This window comes from Pristiophorus japonicus, chromosome 16 (assembly GCF_044704955.1).
Source record: "Pristiophorus japonicus isolate sPriJap1 chromosome 16, sPriJap1.hap1, whole genome shotgun sequence".
Lineage (NCBI taxonomy): Eukaryota > Metazoa > Chordata > Chondrichthyes > Pristiophoridae > Pristiophorus > Pristiophorus japonicus.
In genome coordinates, this window is record NC_091992.1 from 126485839 (window position 1) to 126500026 (window position 14188).

General features: G+C 43.5%; 1 protein-coding gene across 1 annotated transcript in view; it reads left to right on the forward strand.

Moving 5' to 3' along the window:
* The window catches only part of aspscr1 (ASPSCR1 tether for SLC2A4, UBX domain containing), a 250293-nt gene that overhangs the window by 54665 nt on the left and 181440 nt on the right, over window positions 1–14188 (forward strand). The window lies entirely within an intron of this gene.

Below are 14188 nucleotides of genomic sequence, written 5' to 3' on the forward strand. Positions count from 1 at the left end.
GTCTTCTGAGGAGAGATTGGGTCGACTAGGCCTGTATTCACTCGAGTTTAGAAGAATAAGAGGAGATCTCATTGAAACGTATAAAATTCTGACTGGATTGGACAGATTGGTTGTGGGGAGGATGTTTCCCCTGGCTGGGAAGTCTAGAACAAGGGGTCACAGTCTCAGGATACAGGGTAGAAAATTTAGGACCGAGATGAGACATTTTTTCACTGAGGGTCGTGAACCTGTGGAATTCTCTACCACAGAAGGCTGTGCTGTGGAAGCCAAGTTGCACAATGTTGAAGAGGGAGATAGATAGATTTCTAGACACAGAAGGCATCAAGGGGTATGGGGAAAAAGCAGAATATGGTATTGAGCTAGAGGATCAGCCATGATCATAATTGAATGCCGGTGCAGGCTCGAAAGACCGAATGGTCTACTGCTGCTCCTATTTTCTATGTTCTATGTTTCTATGAGGGTGAAGTGAACCCAGCTTGGTGTGTTGCCTACCTGGCGCCAGGGTAAAGGACATTACTGAGAAGGTGCAGAACATTTTGAGGGGAGAAGGGCTACAGCCAAAAGGTGTGGTCCATGTGGGAACCAATTAACATTGGAAGAAAAAGAGTTGAGGTCCTGCATTGAGTTTCAGGAGCTAGGGAGGAAGTTTAAAAAGCAGGACCTCAAAGATAGTAATATTTGGATTACTCGCAGTGCCATGCGCTGAGGAAACACTTTTTTTTTACACACTGAGTTGCTGTGCATTCAGAGCTGGTCTCCAGTCGTCTTGGTTAACCCTTGCTACTGGACCAAGACCTAGCTCTGTCAAGCCCGTGTGGTGGCTGGTGTGCAACGGCCACCACATGTTAAAAAATTTCACGCACCGTCATCTTCCACCCTTCAACATGTAGTTCGGGACCTGGAATATTAGGTCCTTCATTGAAACACCTGTGAGCTCATCATCCCTTTTTGGCGTGGAAGCAAATCATCCTCGATATGAGGGACTGCCGATGATGATGCTGATGACTGCCTGAATGGGTGATGGAAGCAGATTCAACAGTAACTTTCAAAAGGGATAAATACTTGAAGGAAAATAATTTACAGTGCTATAAGGAAGGAGAAGAGGGATGAGATTAATTGAATAGCTCTACCAAAGAGCTGGCACAGACAGGTTGGGCTGAATAGGGCATTATGTGTGTCTGCCAGCAGTGGTTTCAGGAACTTCTAAGCAAGGTAATTATAGCTGATGCTGCTTGGGCTATGAGAGTGAAGTGACAGGGATTCCAGGAGGGGTGAATGAGAGAGAGGATTTCAGAAATCTGAAGTCTTGCTGAACATATTAAGGAGGTATCCATTTAACTCCGTATGATGCTTCTGTTCTGGGTTGCCTTGTTGACCACCACTTATATGGAATCGCCAGTCAATATAACAAATGAGTTGTGATGCCCTGGGATCTAAAATGAATCTATTGCAAAGGATCTAACTGACAATTACATTGAAGATCAGTTTGATTGTAATGTGAAAAATCCCTGCAATGCCCGTTGTAAAATGCTCAGCATCTGATACGGTTTAACCCAGGCATGGGGCAGGAATAATTTTATTGGATGATGTGGTTTTTAGTGTTTGTTCCATTTGCGCATTTTAATTAAATTATCGCTCCCTTTGTTAAAGGTGTGAACTTTTCAGATTTGGGGCTCATCTTGATAGAGGTGAAAAATGAGAAGAGCTGAAATTTGCAAAACCTACTCCGGTTTTCTGCGTTTTCCCTCAGTACAGCATGACCCTTTAATGTGCTTATTACCAAGTTTTACCATGGTAATCAATCAATTGGATTTCAAGATTGTTAAGGGACAAAATGTAATATGTGATAAGAATATCCAGTGCTAATCCCCACCATGTTGTGGGGAACATCAAAGACATTCCACTTTTTGATGTTTTTCATTTTGTTTTTTTTATTTATCCACCTTCTCTTTATGGAGAAATGTGCAGTCTAATAACCATAATCAACATCGTAGAACTGAAGCTTAAACTGTTATTTAGTCAAAAATGTGATTTTTAATCCATTCCTAATGTAACATGCAAGAGACTTATCAAATCTACGTTGTTTCTTAGTTACAAAAACTTGTGAAAAATGTATATTGCACATAATTAGTATCTGCTGTCATTTTGATTCTTTAATTTGCATTTTTTTTTTCCTATAACATTGATGTTTACTCCATTTCCTTCAGATACCTGATACTGTTTAAGTCTTCACAAGAGTATCTGCTTTTAATTATACTCAATTTGTCAAGTGTGAGAGCAGACAAAATGGTGACTGTTCCCTTCCAGCTAAGAGCTTCTTCTTGTCTCTCCTTCAAAGTGTAGTTAAAAGTATTCAACAAGTGCAGCTTAGTCTAGACAGAATTAATCTTTGAATTCTCTTCAAGAAAGTGTCGGGAGTCGGAGAACACTGGGCGCAACAACCTGTCCTTTTAGAAAGCAAGACTATTCAAAATCGAGTGAAATCTGCTGTTCACTATCTAGCAGCTGCCCATCGCAACATGTACACATCCTTAAAATGTGTTTCTGTCGCAGTAAAGATGTGCAGGTGCTTCAGTTCTGATTGACCAAAACATGTTAACGGACGGAGGCAATCTGGAAGACCAGGGAAAAAGATGTTATATGTGGCTATACTCGGATAAATCCTTCCATCAAGAGGCAAAATACTGATCGACCTTAAATTGATGTAATTGTTAACTCTTATCCATATTTTTATTTAGAATATTTTTTTACTCATGATTATCCATGTGAAAAAATTTTTGCAGGTTTTTAGAGCAGTTTGAAATGTGTTTAATGAATGGGAATATAGGGCAGTGACAGAGGTGTATTATTTTAATTATTAAAAATTAAAGGAAAGGACACTTGCATATTTTGAGAGAAACAAACGGCATATTTCCTTAGTGTAATTTACCATACCTACCTGAAAAGCATTTAAAATTTCTCCTTGCATCACATCTTGTGCTATGCTCACGTAATGTTCTTATTTGTACTTCAGCTTTTTATTGAGTACATTTTGAATTCGGTTATGCACTTGCATCGCTGCTGAATTCCTCAACATTTCATAGGTCTATAATCTGTACTGGATTCTCACATCTATGCTTGACTTCAAAGACTCTACCTGAAATTGCTCGCCAGAGTCGCACTCTCTTTCATGTCTTTATGGTTCTTTTACCTCTGTAAACTGTACTTTCCTAACATTCTGTTCTTGTATCTCTTCCCCCACCACACCTCAGCAACCCATTCCTCCATCATGTGGGACAAATGTCCCTCATGAAGAAAGATTTTCACATTTTTTTTTAAAAGGTGTAAATGGAATACAACAGGACCTGTAGAAGTTATGGACCTAATTGTACATAATATGCTTCTACAACAACTTGTACTCATATAGCACCTTTTAATGTAATGAAACATCCCAAGGCACTTCATAGGAGTATTTTGAGATAAAAAATTTGACACCGAGCCGCATAAGTAGAAATTGGCGCAGGTGACCAAAAGCTTGGTCGAAGAGATGTTTTAAGGAGCGTCTTGAAGGAGGAAAAGAGGCAGAGAGGTTTAGGCAGTGAGTTTGAGCTTGGGGCCCAGGTAACAGAAGGCACGGCCACCAATGGTTGAGCGATTATAATCCGGGATGCTCACGAAGGCAGAATTAGAGAAGCGCAGACATCTCGGGTGGGTTATGCGGCTGGAGAAGATTGCAGAGATAGAGAGGGGTGAGGCCATAGAGGGATTTGAAAATAAGAATGAGAATTTTGAAATCGAGTCGTTGTTTAACTGGAAGCTAATATAGATCAGCAAGCATGGGGTGATGGGTGAACGGGACATGCGAGTTAGGATCACTTCTAGTTTACGTAGGGCAGAATGTGGGAGGCCAGCCTGGATGCGTTGGAACAGTCAACATTAGACGTAATAAAGGAATGGTTGAGGGCTTCTGCAGCAGATGATCTGAGGCAAGGGCAGAGACGGGCGATGTTACTGAGGTGGAAATAGTTATGCTGCGGCTATGTGGTGGTTGAAAGCTTATTTCAAGGTCAAATATGACGCCAAGGTTGCGAACAGTCTGGTTCAGCCTCTAAGACAGGAGTTGAGGAGAGGGATGGAGTCAGTGGCTAGGGAATGGAGTTTGTGGCGGGGGGCCAAAACCAGTGGCTTTGGTCTTCCTAATATTCAATTGGAGAAACTGTCTGCTCATCTCATCCAGAACTAGATGTAGGACAAGCAGTCTGACAATTTAGAGACCTGTGGAGGGGTCGAGAGAAATGGTAGTGAGGTAGAGCTGAGTGTCATCAGCATACATGTGGAAACTGACAGTGTTTTCGGATGATATCCTCAAGGGCAACATGTAGATGAGAAATAGGAATGGGCCAAGGATAGATCCTTGGGGGGGGACACCAGAGGTAACAATGTGGGGGGTGGGAAGAGAAGCCGTTGCAGATGATTCTCTGGCTACGATTAGCTAGATAAGAATGGAACCAGGCGAGTACAGTCCCACCCAGCTTGGACGATGGTGGAGAGGCATTGGAGAAGGATAGAGTGGTCAACCGTGTCAAAGTCTGCAGACAAGTCAGGCAGGACGAAGAGGGATAGTTTGCCTTTGTCACAGTCACAAAGGATGTCATTTGTGACTTTGATGAAAGCCGTTTTTGGCACTGTGGCAGGCGCAGAAACCGGATTGGAGGGATTCAGACATGGAATTGGGAGGTGATAACACGTTCAAGGACTTTGGAGAGGAAAGGGAGGTTGGAGATGGGATGGTAGTTTGCAAGGATGGAGGGGTCGAGGGTTGGTTTTTTGAGAAGAGGGGTGATGACAGCAAATTTGAGTGAGAGGGGGACAGTACCTGAGGAGAGAGAACCGTTAACAATGTTAACCATTCTATCTCATCATAAAAGTGTAAAAATACAATCGGGTTCCCTTGTCTTTGTGTTCTGTCAAACCTTTAACCATTATATGTTTAAATTCCTAAATTGCAATCGTTCTTGTCCATTTTCATCTTGTTGTACGGACATTTTTTTGGATGATCAACCCCAACAGCTGAGGTGAGCTGCAACTGATGGTGAGTCTGGATGACGAGTTGCTCTGGTTCTGTCTACCTACATCGTAAATGCATTCAAAAAGAACTTGAGAGCTTCCAAGGTGGTGATTCCCTCCTCCACCTGTGATAGAAGCATTAAAGAAGCGCCTATTGAGTAGCTAACACATGCACACAACACACACGGTGCAACATTTTCAGAATGTGCTAATATTTTGTTAATTTTTTTTTTTGCCTTTATTGACTTTAAACTTTGTGCTAAGTGATAAAATACAGAAAGTAAGGAGTTTCATTGAACAGTATGATCAAGATGAGTAGAAATCCAGATGTGGAATTTCTGCATATTTTGCAAATTTTGAACCAATTCCACTGAAACCTGACAATCGCAAACTTAGTTTCCTTTTGTTGAACTTGCCATGCTTTTTGGCATGTCAATTAACCATGAGTTGTGCATTCTAATGTACTAGGCATGCAGTTGGGACTGTCTGTTTTATTTCACTTGGGACCCTTATTGCCAGACAAATGAGTAGACTTTCACCTTGTGCTGCATTTGTGAAACACTAAACATTATAAATCGCATTCTAATCCACTCATTCACCTCACTCTTGGCTTTTGAATGTAAATGTAAAAAAAAAACTTGTTTTCAAAATCAGACTTATTCTAGAATAATTCCAAGATAATATGTAAACTGAAATAAGCCAAGTGCAGAGGTGGCTTACAGGCCAGTAAGTTAATAGTTGAATTTGTTTCAGCTCCTGAAAGGTGACTATTTCTATCATTGTTGTTGGTGCCTGAGTCAGAATGGTCTCCATTATAACAACAACTTGCGTTTATATAGCGCATTTAGCATAATAAAATGACCCAAGGCGCTTCACAGGAGCGTTATCAAAAAGTTTGAAACCAAGCTGCTTGAGAGATAACACCAGATGACCAAAAGCTTGGTCAAAGAGGTAGGTTTTAAGGAAACATAGAAAATAGGTGCAGGAGTAGGCCATTCGGCCCTTCTAGCCTGCACCGCCATTCAATGAGTTCATGGCTGAACATGCAACTTCAGTATCCCATTCCTGCTTTCTCGCCATACCCCTTGATCCCCCTAGTAGTAAGGACTTCATCTAACTCCTTTTTGAATATATTTAGTGAATTGGCCTCAACAACTTTCTGTGGTAGAGAATTCCACAGGTTCACCACTCTCTGGGTGAAGAAATTCCTCCTCATCTCGGTCCTAAATGGCTTACCCCTTTATCCTTAGTCTGAGTCCCCTGGTTCTGGACTTCCCCAACATTGGGAACATTCTTCCTGCATCTAACCTGTCCAACCCCGTCAGAATTTTAAACGTTTCTATGAGGTCCCCTCTCATTCTTCTGAACTCCAGTGAATACAAGCCCAGTTGATCCAGTCTTTCTTGATAGGTCAGTCCCGCCATCCCGGGAATCAGTCTGGTGAACCTTCTCTGCACTCCCTCAATAGCAAGAATGTCCTTCCTCAGGTTAGGAGACCAAAACTGTACACAATGCTCCAGGTGTGGCCTCACCAAGGCCCTGTACAACTGTAGCAACACCTCCCTGCCCCTGTACTCAAATCCCCTTGCTATGAAGGCCAACATGCCATTTGCTTTCTTAACCGCCTGCTGTACCTGCATGCCAACCTTCAATGACTGATGTACCATGACACCCAGGTCTCTTTGCACCTCCCCTTTTCCTAATCTGTCACCATTCAGATAATAGTCTGTGTCTCTGTTTTTACCACCAAAGTGGATAACCTCACATTTATCCACATTATACTTCATCTGCCATGTATTTGCCCACTCACCTAACCTATCCAAATCGCTCTGCAGCCTCATAGCATCCTCCTCGCAGCTCACACTGCCACCCAACTTAGTGTCATCCGCAAATTTGGAGATACATCGTCTAAATCATTAATATACAGTGTAAACAGCTGGGGCCCCAGCACAGAACCTTGCGGTACCCCACTAGTCACTGCTTGCCATTCTGAAAAGTACCCATTTACTCCTACTCTGCTTCCTGTCTGACAACCAGTTCTCAATCCATGTCAGCACACTACCCCCAATCCCATGTGATTTAACTTTGCACATTAATCTCTTGTGTGGGACCTTGTCGAAAGCCTTCTGAAAGTCCAAATATACCACATCAACTGGTTCTCCCTTGTCCACTCTACTGGAAACATCCTCAAAAAATTCCAGAAGATTTGTCAAGCATGATTTCCCTTTCACAAATCCATGCTGACTTGGACCTATCATGTCACTTCTTTCCAAATGCGCTGCTATGACATCCTTAATAATTGATTCCATCATTTTACCCACTACTGATGTCAGGCTGACCGGTCTATAATTCCCTGTTATCTCTCTCCCTTTTTAAAAAGTGGGGTTACATTGGCAACCCTCCACTCCATAGGAACTGATCCAGAGTCAATGGAATGTTGGAAAATGACTGTCAATGCATCCACTATTTCCAAGGCCACCTCCTTAAGTACTCTGGGATGCAGTTCATCAGGCCCTGGGGATTTATTGGCCTTCAATCCCATCAATTTCCCCAACACAATTTCCCGATTAATAAGGATTTCCCTCAGTTCCTCCTCCTTACTAGACCCTCCGACCCCTTTTATATCCGGAAGGTTGTTTGTGTCCTCCTTAGTGAATACCGAACCAAAGTACTTGTTTAATTGGTCCGCCATTTCTTTGTTCCCCGTTATGACTTCTCCTGATTCTGACTGCAGGGGACCTACGTTTGTCTTTACTAATCTTTTTCTCTTTACATATCTATAGAAACTTTTGCAATCCGTCTTAATGTTCCCTGCAAGCTTCTTCTCGTACTCCATTTTCCCTAACCAAACCCTTTGTCCTCCTCTGCTGAGTTCCAAATTTCTCCCAGTCCCCGGGTTCGCTGCTATTTCTGGCCAATTTGTATGTCTCTTCCTTGGCTTTAATACTATCTCTGATTTCCCTTGATAGCCATGGTTGAGCCACCTTCCCTTTTTTATTTTTACGCCAGACAGGAATGTACAATTGTTGTAGTTGATCCATGTGGTCTCTAAATGTCTGCCATTGCCCATCCACAGTCAACCCCTTAAGTATCATTCGCCAATCTATCCTAGCCAATTCACGCCTCATACCTTCAAAGTTAGCCGCCTTTAAGTTCTGGACCATGGTCTCTGAATTAACTGTTTCATTCTCCATCCTAATGCAGAATTCAGCCATATTATGGTCACTCTTCCCCAAGGGGCCTCACACAACGAGATTGCTAATTAATCCTCGTAAAGGATGAGGGCGGTTAAGGGAGGTAATTCCAGAGCTTGGGGCCGAGGCAACTGAATACAAACAACCAATGCTGGAGTGATGAAAATCGAGGATGTGCAATAGGCCAGAATTGAAGGAGTGTAGAGATCTTGGAAGGTTGTAGGGCTGGAGGAGTTTACAGAGATAGGGAGGGGCGGGGTCACAGTGATTTGAAATTAAGGATGAGAATTTTAAAATCGAGGTATTACCAGACTGGGAGCCAATGTAAATCAGCTAGCACCGGGGTGATGCAGCAGAGTTTTTAATTACCTGATGTCTATGGAGGTGCAAAGTGGGAGGCTGGCCAGGAGAACATTGGAATAGTTGAATCTACAGGTAACAAAGCCATGGATGAGCTTTTCAACAGCAGCTGAGCTGAAGCAGGTGCGGAGATGGCCGATGTTATGGAGGTTGAAATAGCTGGTCTTGGTGTGATGGAGAGGATAGGAGTCGGAAGCTCAGCTCAGCTCGGTAACATAGAATGGCAAGGTGGGGAAAGGCCTGGATCGGCCTCAGGCAGTAGCCAGGGAGAGGGATGGAGTTGGTGGCCAGGGAACGGGGCTAGGGAACTGAGATTAATGTGTTGCAGCATGTAAAATGTCTGCAGCAGTTCATAAAATGGCAGTTAGAAGTGCGTGAACTGTTTTTTTGTAAACTGTTGTACCGTAGCCAAGTCGCAGGCTCAATGGTCTCTAAAAGTTGCTTCATAATAGTATTTCAGTGCTGCCAGGTAATGTTTGTTGTTGATGGCACTTGATGTCTGCTTTATTGTTGAGCATAGTAAGAACAGATGTATTAGAAGCAGGAGTAGGCCATATGGTCCTTTGAGCCTGCTCTACCATTCAATAAGATCATGGGTGATCTTCGACCTCAACTCCACTTTCCCACCCGATCCCCATATCCTTGATTCCCCTAGAGTCCAAAAATCTATCTATCTCAGCCTTGAGTATACTCAATGACTCGGCATCCACAGCCCTTTGGGGTAGCCATTTCCAAAGATTCGCAACCCTCTGAGTGAAGAAATTCCTCCTCATCTCCGTCTTAAATGGCCGACCCTTTATCCTGTGTCTCTGCCCCCTTGTTCTAGAATCTCCAGCCAGGGGAAACTACCTCTCAGCATTTAGCCTTATCTAACCTGTCAATGCTTAAGGCCTGCTTATACCAGCTAATTTACTAATGATCTTCTTTATACACCGCCTCTGCTGAGACTCTAAAGCTGTCGTTTTAATAAATCATAGCCCCACATTTTTGCTGAATTGTTAGAATGAGGAAATTTAACCTGGAGCTGGTAGAGATTTTAGAAGAATATTTCATTTTACTAATTTTACTTTATGAATAAGAAGTTAATACTGAATTGGTTATCTATTAAATTAGGGGTGTAAAAAGCAAAATTTGGTAGAGGAAATTAAATGAAGACTGGAGGAAATAAAATTGTGGTGAGTAGCTGCAGGATTATTTCTAGGAACTAGGGAAGTGGACTGGGATAGGCTTCAAAGCTGGATTATTTTAGTATCCGAGCCAGGTGGAAGAAATTCAACTTTGAAGCTCGGGCATTGCTACACCCCTAGTTAAAGCATTAGTAATGTATGGGAAGAATCTTTAGTTCGTGCGCCTCTAATCAGGCAGATGTCCAGTAGGGAAATGCAATACCTTTGTTTTTTTTATTCTCCAAAAATCCTGGGAACAGGATTATTTTTTTTGTTGCAGTATTTGCCAAAATGCAATTTTTTGAACTAATCAATCAGTATACCCTTGTTTGCATCTTGAGATTCGCTAAGATTGCACTTCCAAAATAATGACTATCTCATCGACGATAGCCTTTAGCTCTGCCTGTACAATTGGCAGTCCAATTATTCAGAAGGACCAGGTCTGCTAGCCATTCCTTTTTCCCCAGTTGATCCAACAGCCAGCTTTACAAACAGAAGTGTGCTTGCTTCCACTCAAAAGTCTCCAAATCTTGTGCAGAAGTAGAAGATGAAAGCAGAGGATTTATTTGAAGAAACTTCAAATTCTGCAGTAATGACTGTTTCATACTTGAGTTATTAACTCGTCAAATAGATTGCCACTGTGAGCAATGAATGTGGATTCAATGGAAGAATTAGAAAGGGAATTATATTCCTGATACAAATGGATATTGGCTAGTACCGAGGTAGAAGATATATGGAAATGTTTTGTGTGGATTGTGAGTGTCTATTAAATGACAATGAGCTAGATGGCTATACTCATTCTTTTTTTGTCTTTATATGGCCCCCTTGACGGCCATTGCATAGAGAAGATTTTAATCTTTGCATAAGAGTCAAGCCACCATAAAGAGGGAAAAACATCCAGTCATAAGGAAAGCAAAACCAAATCTGCATTGGCATGCATGTAGCCGAGGCATATATTAGATCAGCACAGTGAACCTGTCGCATCTGTGGTGCGGTCGTATCTTTGGGACTGACCAATGCAATATATGAAGTGTAACCAAGCTAAGAGTCTGTACAGCTAGGCCAGCGTGTCTGCACAAACAATCTGCCAAAGGTTTTAAATACCGTACAAGATGCAATAGCCCATCCAGGATCACTGATCTGTACAATTAATTCATAAAATTCTGGTCTCCTAAAGTTGCTTATTACCCATGGATTCACAAAACATTGCTACAAGAAATAACTGTACTTTGCTTCCCGGATTATTTAGAACAAGATATGCAAGCACAATGAGCCTAAGAAATCCAGTCATGCACAATGAACACGTAGCTGCACTATTGGATGTTGAAGAATAATGGTGCCACATGCTGCTGCGATTCTAACTTCAGTCAAATTGAACCAATTGGCTAGAAATAGAGCAGGCTTTTACACGAGTACTTTGCAGTCTACGAAGAGCTGGGGTCTCTGCTTTATACTGGATCTCTAGGTTGTAACTGGATTCCTCAGAAGGGAGGCATTCAAAGTGGCCAAACTGCCACAGCATATTGAGAGCGTATGCCCTGAGGATTGATTGACAGTTCTGGACAGGGCATATGCCCTAAAGATTGGTGCTCCCTTTTGAGCTCTCCTCAGCACTTGGGAGCTTTACAAAAAGCCTACCCATGGTCGCGGCACACTTTGGGGAGCAGCATTTATTTGTATGATTCTCTCCCATAGGTGACGTAAGATTCTTTGAATGATGCGCATCTTCCACTAAAGCACAATCCCACTCATCTATCCCCACAGACCCTGCAGAATGATATTGTTTTTGATTGGCGGGGTGATCGGTATTAAGTAATTATTTTCAATTTAGTATCAGGTCAAAATAAAGTGGCAAAATGGCTCAGGTTCTGGGGGGTGGTGGCAGGTGGGTTCTGCAAGGTTAGGAGTAGAAGACATCATGCCACTGACTAATGAATAATGAATTAAAAGCACTTAATATATGAAGCTTCCAAACCTTCTGCTGGATTTGATTTGCACCTTTTTTCCTAAGGGAAAAGAAACCTGGTTTGGAATTGTTGAAGATATTTCCGTATTCTAAAATAAATTTTGCACACGGAAGAAAAATGTAGAAATACTTCTCCCCTTTTTTGGTTTGCTTGAATTATAATTCATGCACCTTTCTTAGCTAAGGTGATGGGCAGGTGAACTGCAGTTAGCTGTCTACAGGTGTCTGTCTGCACGAGAACAGCCAGGAATAGTTTGCCTGATTGTTTTCTTTCTGTCATAGTAAGAACATAAATAGGAGCGGGTGCCATTCAATAAGATCATGGCTGATCTGATCCTGGCCTCAACTTCACTTCCCTACCCGCTCCCCATAACCCTTGACTCGCTTATCATACAAAAATCTGTCTATCTCCGCCTTGAATATATTCAATGACCCAGCCTCCACAGCTCTCTGGGGTAGAAAGTTCCATACATTCATGACCCTCTGAGAGAAGAAATTCCTCTCTTCTGTTTTAAGTGAGCAACCCCTTATTCTGACACTATGCCCCCTAGTTCTAGATTCCCACATGAGGGGAAACATCCTCTGCATCTACCCTGTCAAGCCTCCTCAGAATCTTATCCGTTTCAATAAGATCACCGCTCCGTCTTCTAAACTCCTAGGAGTATAGGCTCAACCTTATGACAACCCTTTCATCTCGGAATCAACCTCGTGAACCTCATGAATCAACAATGTGAGCAAGCTGTTACCGAAAGCATGGGAACTCGCAAAACTGAGAACTTTGAGTGCCAACCAGAATTCTATCATTATGCGACATGATATTCTGGAGTCCTAATGCATTGTGCTACCGTACCGCTCCCTTCTATAACTAGAGGGGGGGGGGGGGGGGGGGAGGGAAATCACTGAATTTGAAAGGATTTTGCTGCTGTTGAAGGCCATCAGTGTTCAGTGCAAGAATCTGCTTGTAAACTATCAGTCTGAGTAATTGGTTAAAGTGCACATTTGTAAATGACAACTTGGAATATTGTCTTATAAGGTATTGGTGAGGCCATACCTGGAATACCGCGTGCAGTTTTGGTTTCCATATTTACGAAAGGATATACTTGCTTCGGAGGAACTTCAGAGAAGGTTCACTCGGTTGATTCCAGGGATGAGGGGGTTGACTTATGAGGAAAGGTTGAGGAGGTTGGGCCTCGACTCATTGGGATTCAGAAGAATGAGAGGTGATCTTATCGAAATGAATAAGATTATGAGGGGGCTTGACGAGGTGGATGCAGAGAGTTTGGCCCCAAGTTTCCACATGATTTGCTCCTGATTTTTAGGAGCAACTGGTGTAGAACAGAGTATCTTAGAAATTGGAATTCTTGTCATTTAGTTTGCTCCAGTTCTAGTCAGTTAGAACAGTTTCACTTTGGAACAGAATTTTTTTTCAAAAGGGGGCGTGTCCGGCCACTTACGCCTGTTTTCAAAGTTTCGTCAGTGAAAACTTACTCCAAACTAACTTAGAATGGAGTAAGTGAAGATTTTTGTACGCTCGAAAAAACCTTGTCTACACTTTAGAAAATTAGGCGTAGGTTACAAATCAGGCGTAGGGAATGGGGGGGGGGGGGTTTAAAGGGAAGTTTACAAACATTAAACACTTCAGTTTTACAAATAAAGAGCCATCATCAATAATAAATGATAAATACATCAATAAATCAACCAATAAATCAATCAAAAAAAATTAATTTTTAAAAAAAAAATCAATAAATAAAACATTTTCTACTTACCGACTGCAGCACCGGGAGCCCTCCAACAGCGAGCTGGGATGCCCTCCCCCAGCGTGTCTCTATCTCTGTCTGTCTGTGTGTGTCTCTCATTCTCTGTCTTTCAGTGGCTGTGTTTCTGACAGCGAGGGAAGGGAGAGAGGGGGGAAGCAGAGGGAGGGATGGGGGATAAAGGGGAAAAGGGGGCAAAAGGAGATGGGGGGGGGAGGGAGGAGGGGAGAAAGGGGGGGGAAGAGGAGGGGAGAAAGGGGGGTGGAGAGAGGTGGAGAGAGGGGGGTGGAGAGAGGGGGAGGGGGTGGAGAGAGGAGGGGGAGGGGAGAGGGGGGGGGAGGGAGGGGGAGGAGAGAGGGGGGGCTGGAGGGAGAGGGAGGGGGGGCTGGAGGGAGAGGGAGGGGGAGGGAGGGGGAGGAGGGGAGAGGGGGGATGGAGAGAGGGGGGGGTGAGGGATGGAGAGGGGGGGGTGGGGGATGGAGAGAGGGGGGGGGTGGGGAGGGGGGTGGGGAGGGGGAGGGGGGTGGGGAGGGGGAGGGGGGTGGGGGATGGAGAGAGGGGGGGTGGGGGTGGGGAGGGGGGTGAGGGGGGATGGAGAGAGGGAGGGGTGGGGGAGAGGAGGGGTGGGGGATGGAGAGGGGGGGGGTGGGGGAGAGGAGGGGGAGGAGGGGGTGGGGGAGAGTGGAGGAGGGGGTGGGGGAG